This window comes from Schistocerca gregaria, unplaced genomic scaffold, assembly GCF_023897955.1.
Source record: "Schistocerca gregaria isolate iqSchGreg1 unplaced genomic scaffold, iqSchGreg1.2 ptg001204l, whole genome shotgun sequence".
In the NCBI taxonomy this organism is placed as follows: Eukaryota; Metazoa; Arthropoda; class Insecta; order Orthoptera; family Acrididae; genus Schistocerca; species Schistocerca gregaria.
In genome coordinates, this window is record NW_026062529.1 from 22,501 (window position 1) to 30,000 (window position 7,500).

At 50.8% G+C, this 7,500-nt stretch overlaps 3 non-coding genes across 3 annotated transcripts in view; all 3 read left to right on the plus strand.

Moving 5' to 3' along the window:
- Positions 1-4,726: 4,726 nt before the first annotated feature.
- LOC126329629 (small subunit ribosomal RNA) lies at positions 4,727-6,619 on the plus strand. The gene has a single exon (XR_007562386.1). It is a non-coding gene; the product is annotated as a small subunit ribosomal RNA (ribosomal RNA).
- A 362-nt stretch (positions 6,620-6,981) lies between these two features.
- On the plus strand, positions 6,982-7,136 carry LOC126329640 (5.8S ribosomal RNA). Its single transcript, XR_007562397.1, has one exon. It is a non-coding gene; the product is annotated as a 5.8S ribosomal RNA (ribosomal RNA).
- A 188-nt stretch (positions 7,137-7,324) lies between these two features.
- The window catches only part of LOC126329639 (large subunit ribosomal RNA), a 4,222-nt gene continuing 4,046 nt past the window's right edge, over positions 7,325-7,500 (plus strand). Inside the window, exon 1 of the ribosomal RNA XR_007562396.1 lies at positions 7,325-7,500. This exon is cut by the window's right edge and continues 4,046 nt beyond it. This is a non-coding gene — a ribosomal RNA (large subunit ribosomal RNA).

Consider the following 7,500-nt stretch of genomic DNA (forward strand, 5'->3'; position numbering starts at 1 on the left):
AGATAAATCAACACCACCAACACACATCCTACACAGAGGGGCACCAAATATCATCCCCCGCCCTCGTGTTATACCACATGAAAAATTGCAGAAGTGAGAGACACACATCCGCCAGCCTCTTGCTACAAGCATCGAACCGACGTGACGTATCTGACGGTGACTCAGGCATCCGTGTACTGCCACCACTATCCACCCCCCCCCCTCTCTCTCTGCCCCCTTCCCACACAATACCAAATTTAACCAACTTTATCGCTTAACCTAACTGTGGCTGTACCAGTTTATCGCTTAACCTAACTGTGGCTGTACCAGTTTATCGCTTAACCTAACTGTGGCTGTACCAGTTTATCGCTTAACCTAACTGTGGCTGTACCAGTTTATCGCTTAACCTAACTGTGGCTGTACCAGTTTATCGCTTAACCTAACTGTGGCTGTACCAGTTTATCGCTTAACCTAACTGTGGCTGTACCAGTTTATCGCTTAACCTAACTGTGGCTGTACCAGTTTATCGCTTAACCTAACTGTGGCTGTACCAGTTTATCGCTTAACCTAACTGTGGCTGTACCAGTTTATCGCTTAACCTAACTGTGGCTGTACCAGTTTATCGCTTAACCTAACTGTGGCTGTACCAGTTTATCGCTTAACCTAACTGTGGCTGTACCAGATTATCGCTTAACCTAACTGTGGCTGTACCAGATTATCGCTTAACCTAACTGTGGCTGTACCAGATTATCGCTTAACCTAACTGTGGCTGTACCAGATTATCGCTTAACCTAACTGTGGCTGTACCAGATTATCGCTTAACCTAACTGTGGCTGTACCAGATTATCGCTTAACCTAACTCAATTTGTCCCTTAACCTAACTCAATTTGTCCCTTAACCTAACTCAAGTTGTCCCTTAACCTAACTCAATTTGTCCCTTAACCTAACTCAATTTGTCCCTTAACCTAACTCAATTTGTCCCTTAACCTAACTCAAGTTGTCCCTTAACCTAACTCAAGTTGTCCCTTAACCTAACTCAAGTTGTCCCTTAACCTAACTCAAGTTGTCCCTTAACCTAACTCAAGTTGTCCCTTAACCTAACTCAATTTGTCCCTTAACCTAACTCAATTTGTCCCTTAACCTAACTCAATTTGTCCCTTAACCTAACTCAAGTTGTCCCTTAACCTAACTCAAGTTGTCCCTTAACCTAACTCAAGTTGTCCCTTAACCTAACTCAAGTTGTCCCTTAACCTAACTCAAGTTGTCCCTTAACCTAACTCAAGTTGTCCCTTAACCTAACTCAAGTTGTCCCTTAACCTAACTCAATTTGTCCCTTAACCTAACTCAAGTTGTCCCTTAACCTAACTCAATTTGTCCCTTAACCTAACTCAATTTGTCCCTTAACCTAACTCAATTTGTCCCTTAACCTAACTCAATTTGTCCCTTAACCTAACTCAATTTGTCCCTTAACCTAACTCAATTTGTCCCTTAACCTAACTCAAGTTGTCCCTTAACCTAACTCAAGTTGTCCCTTAACCTAACTCAAGTTGTCCCTTAACCTAACTCAAGTTGTCCCTTAACCTAACTCAAGTTGTCCCTTAACCTAACTCAATTTGTCCCTTAACCTAACTCAATTTGTCCCTTAACCTAACTCAATTTGTCCCTTAACCTAACTCAATTTGTCCCTTAACCTAACTCAAGTTGTCCCTTAACCTAACTCAAGTTGTCCCTTAACCTAACTCAAGTTGTCCCTTAACCTAACTCAAGTTGTCCCTTAACCTAACTCAAGTTGTCCCTTAACCTAACTCAAGTTGTCCCTTAACCTAACTCAAGTTGTCCCTTAACCTAACTCAAGTTGTCCCTTAACCTAACTCAATTTGTCCCTTAACCTAACTCAATTTGTCCCTTAACCTAACTCAATTTGTCCCTTAACCTAACTCAATTTGTCCCTTAACCTAACTCAATTTGTCCCTTAACCTAACTCAAGTTGTCCCTTAACCTAACTCAAGTTGTCCCTTAACCTAACTCAAGTTGTCCCTTAACCTAACTCAAGTTGTCCCTTAACCTAACTCAAGTTGTCCCTTAACCTAACTCAAGTTGTCCCTTAACCTAACTCAATTTGTCCCTTAACCTAACTCAATTTGTCCCTTAACCTAACTCAATTTGTCCCTTAACCTAACTCAATTTGTCCCTTAACCTAACTCAATTTGTCCCTTAACCTAACTCAAGTTGTCCCTTAACCTAACTCAAGTTGTCCCTTAACCTAACTCAAGTTGTCCCTTAACCTAACTCAAGTTGTCCCTTAACCTAACTCAAGTTGTCCCTTAACCTAACTCAAGTTGTCCCTTAACCTAACTCAATTTGTCCCTTAACCTAACTCAAGTTGTCCCTTAACCTAACTCAATTTGTCCCTTAACCTAACTCAATTTGTCCCTTAACCTAACTCAATTTGTCCCTTAACCTAACTCAATTTGTCCCTTAACCTAACTCAATTTGTCCCTTAACCTAACTCAATTTGTCCCTTAACCTAACTCAAGTTGTCCCTTAACCTAACTCAAGTTGTCCCTTAACCTAACTCAAGTTGTCCCTTAACCTAACCCACGTTGTCCCTTAACCTAACCCACGTTGTCCCTTAACCTAACCCACGTTGTCCCTTAACCTAACCCACGTTGTCCCTTAACCTAACCCACGTTGTCCCTTAACCTAACCCACGTTGTCCCTTAACCTAACCCACGTTGTCCCTTAACCTAACCCACGTTGTCCCTTAACCTAACCCACGTTGTCCCTTAACCTAACCCACGTTGTCCCTTAACCTAACCCACGTTGTCCCTTAACCTAACCCACGTTGTCCCTTAACCTAACCCACGTTGTCCCTTAACCTAACCCACGTTGTCCCTTAACCTAACCCACGTTGTCCCTTTGCCTAACATAGTTCACTGCTCGGAATCTCTGGTGTCGTTGTTATCCTCATGTAGATGTCTTGCGAGTGTTGCTTACTTTCCACATATTCCTGCTATCCACTGTCAATTGTACTGCAATAGGACTATATCGCCGACCCCCCCCCCTCCCCCCCCTCTGTCCCCCTCTGTCCCCCTCTTTGTGTCTCTGTCCTCTCAAGCTGGTCGGTCTGGCGTTTGAGTGTTAAATGAGCCTCGCAGCTGTTCAGTTGCATTCAGATGTCGACGCCCTCAGTGTACGTCGTGGTATGGTCTGTGTCCATTGTCCGCTGATGTCGTACGCGTAACCCACACGCTGTACCGATCATCGGTCGTTACGTACAGAGTGAAGTAGTGTGATACGTGTGACCGTACGCTGGCTGTGCCCAACGGTGTCGAATCTCAATTTCCATATGTTGTGCTTGATGCTACTTGTCTCGTCTCCCAATAACAGCTAGGTTGCACTGTGGTACGCCGTAGAGGCGTGTGGGAGGAACGTACGAACGCATTGTATGTCACCCTGGGTCGCTGGGGGTGGTGGTGCGGTGAGTCAGGTCAGGTCAGGTCAGCGTGAGCCGTCTGATGTAGTGACGCGTGTATTCCGACTTTGTCGTATTGCCTCACACAAAGTGCTACCCTGGTGGACCGCGTTCCATATCTGGGACATGCCGCAGATGCCGGTTGACAGTGGATCGCGGAAGGTACATCGCATACGTGCGCGGGCCACCTTCCACGTGTTCTCTTCTGCACATGTCGCAGTGTGTATGTGGTCTGATGTAGCGTGTCGTGACACATGACATCCTGGCATGCAAGAATTGTTGAATTCGCAAATGTAGGTGGACATCTACGTTTACTGCCCAAGATACGCAAATGAACTGGAAATCCGTTGTTGAGCGGTTGTTCACGCTGGAGGTGAATCTGTGATGGCGACGATCGGTACAGCTATTAACCGGTTGTTTCAGCGGTACCCGCCACATCCACACGCGTGACTAGGCCCATGTGGGTATGAAGCGATACGCGGCGGTGGCTTGGTGGGACTGTTCCCGGCCGGTGAAGGGGGGCCGCCCGGCGTGTTGGCCGCGCGCTGCGTGGGCGCACGCGCAACAGGCGGCTGGTGGGGGGCGCCGAGTGGCAGGAGCGCCAGCCGACGGGCCCGGCAGGCGGCGCAGCTACGCTGCGGCGCACCCTGCACGCGGCGCCTGGCGGCCAAAGTTGGTTCAGCCGAGCCCGGTGCGAAGCGCGGTGGACATCTGCAGTGTGCTGGTCTGATTGAGGACTGTGTGCGTTGAGGATGCGCCGCCGCCTGGCACTCGGCGCCGCGACGCCGTCTGCTGCTCGGTCGCCCCAGCGGTTCTCGCAGGTGGTTTGTATCGCAGTTGTGCGGACGTGTTGGCGCGTGCGCTGTGCTGGGAGAGTTCGCTTCTGCACCCAAGTGGGGCTTTGCCCTTGTGTGGCGCTGGCGTTGGAGCTGCCGGTCACCATAGGTGGCGCGTGTTGTCTCCCGCCGGCAATGCCACGACAGCACGCTCCCGGGCCTCTGTCGGCAGCGGCAAGCTCAGTTGGGAGCAAGGGTGTTCGCACTAAAACCGTCTACTCGCCTAACTCCGGGCGATTGCGCCTCTCTCGAAACCGACCAAGTACCTAGGACGGCGCTGCGCGCCGCCGGGACCTGAGAGGGTTTCGAGGTGTATCGTGCAGGGGAGCTCGGCCTCCTCCTGTTTGCAGAATAATTGAGCGGACGCTTGCGTGTTCGCGCGGGCCCCCGGGACACACTCCCGGGCGGCCGGCTGCTCAGCTCTAGTTGACGCAGCTCCCTGGTTGATCCTGCCAGTAGTCATATGCTTGTCTCAAAGATTAAGCCATGCATGTCTCAGTACAAGCCGCATTAAGGTGAAACCGCGAATGGCTCATTAAATCAGTTATGGTTCCTTAGATCGTACCCACGTTACTTGGATAACTGTGGTAATTCTAGAGCTAATACATGCAAACAGAGTCCCGACCAGAGATGGAAGGGACGCTTTTATTAGATCAAAACCAATCGGATTGGCTTGTCTGGTCCGTTTGCCTTGGTGACTCTGAATAACTTTGGGCTGATCGCACGGTCCTCGTACCGGCGACGCATCTTTCAAATGTCTGCCTTATCAACTGTCGATGGTAGGTTCTGCGCCTACCATGGTTGTAACGGGTAACGGGGAATCAGGGTTCGATTCCGGAGAGGGAGCCTGAGAAACGGCTACCACATCCAAGGAAGGCAGCAGGCGCGCAAATTACCCACTCCCGGCACGGGGAGGTAGTGACGAAAAATAACGATACGGGACTCATCCGAGGCCCCGTAATCGGAATGAGTACACTTTAAATCCTTTAACGAGTATCTATTGGAGGGCAAGTCTGGTGCCAGCAGCCGCGGTAATTCCAGCTCCAATAGCGTATATTAAAGTTGTTGCGGTTAAAAAGCTCGTAGTTGGATTTGTGTCCCACGCTGTTGGTTCACCGCCCGTCGGTGTTTAACTGGCATGTATCGTGGGACGTCCTGCCGGTGGGGCGAGCCGAAGGGGTGCTTTCGCGTCCCGAGGCGGACCCCGTTTAAATCCTACCAGGGTGCTCTTTGTTGAGTGTCTCGGTGGGCCGGCACGTTTACTTTGAACAAATTAGAGTGCTTAAAGCAGGCAAGCCCGCCTGAATACTGTGTGCATGGAATAATGGAATAGGACCTCGGTTCTATTTTGTTGGTTTTCGGAACCCGAGGTAATGATTAATAGGGACAGGCGGGGGCATTCGTATTGCGACGTTAGAGGTGAAATTCTTGGATCGTCGCAAGACGAACAGAAGCGAAAGCATTTGCCAAGTATGTTTTCATTAATCAAGAACGAAAGTTAGAGGTTCGAAGGCGATCAGATACCGCCCTAGTTCTAACCATAAACGATGCCAGCCAGCGATCCGCCGCAGTTCCTCCGATGACTCGGCGGGCAGCCTCCGGGAAACCAAAGCTTTTGGGTTCCGGGGGAAGTATGGTTGCAAAGCTGAAACTTAAAGGAATTGACGGAAGGGCACCACCAGGAGTGGAGCCTGCGGCTTAATTTGACTCAACACGGGAAACCTCACCAGGCCCGGACACCGGAAGGATTGACAGATTGATAGCTCTTTCTTGATTCGGTGGGTGGTGGTGCATGGCCGTTCTTAGTTGGTGGAGCGATTTGTCTGGTTAATTCCGATAACGAACGAGACTCTAGCCTGCTAACTAGTCGCGTGACATCCTTCGTGCTGTCAGCGATTACTTTTCTTCTTAGAGGGACAGGCGGCTTCTAGCCGCACGAGATTGAGCAATAACAGGTCTGTGATGCCCTTAGATGTTCTGGGCCGCACGCGCGCTACACTGAAGGAATCAGCGTGTCTTCCTAGGCCGAAAGGTCGGGGTAACCCGCTGAACCTCCTTCGTGCTAGGGATTGGGGCTTGCAATTGTTCCCCATGAACGAGGAATTCCCAGTAAGCGCGAGTCATAAGCTCGCGTTGATTACGTCCCTGCCCTTTGTACACACCGCCCGTCGCTACTACCGATTGAGTGATTTAGTGAGGTCTTCGGACTGGTACGCGGCATCGACTCTGTCGTTGCCGATGCTACCGGAAAGATGACCAAACTTGATCATTTAGAGGAAGTAAAAGTCGTAACAAGGTTTCCGTAGGTGAACCTGCGGAAGGATCATTACCGACTAGACTGCATGTCTTTCGATGTGCGTGTCGTGTCGCGCAACACGCTACCTGTACGGCAGTGGCCGTGCGCCGCGTGCGGAACCACGCGTGCCTCTCAAAACTAGCGGAAGTGTTGTTGTTGTGTGGTACGAGCGCTGAAGCTTTGGAGCGGCTGGCCTGCGGTACCTGGCGCCTGGCGCCGGTTTTGAATGACGTTCGCCCGAGTGCCTGTCCGCTCCGGTGTGGAGCCGTACGACGCCCATCGGCTGTGAGGCCGTTGGACACAAAAAAAATAGTGGAACAGGGGCCGTCAGACGCCTCAGTCCCGCAAATGCTACTGTCTTGAAAGAGACAGTGGGAGACTGAAAAGGAAAAGATCACCCAGGACGGTGGATCACTCGGCTCGTGGGTCGATGAAGAACGCAGCAAATTGCGCGTCGACATGTGAACTGCAGGACACATGAACATCGACGTTTCGAACGCACATTGCGGTCCATGGATTCCGTTCCCGGGCCACGTCTGGCTGAGGGTCGGCTACGTATACTGAAGCGCGCGGCGTTTGTCCCGCTTCGGAGACGTGGGAGTGTCGTGGTCGCCTGTGTGGCCGGCCGCGTCTCCTTAAACGTGCGATGCGCGCCCGTCGCCTGGCGGTTCGCATACCGGTACTTTCTCGGTAGCGTGCACAGCCGGCTGGCGGTGTGGCGTGCGACACCTCGTACAACGACCTCAGAGCAGGCGAGACTACCCGCTGAATTTAAGCATATTACTAAGCGGAGGAAAAGAAACTAACAAGGATTCCCCCAGTAGCGGCGAGCGAACAGGGAAGAGTCCAGCACCGAACCCCGCAGGCTGCCGCCTGTCGTGGCATGTGGTGTTTGGGAGGGTCCACTACCCCGA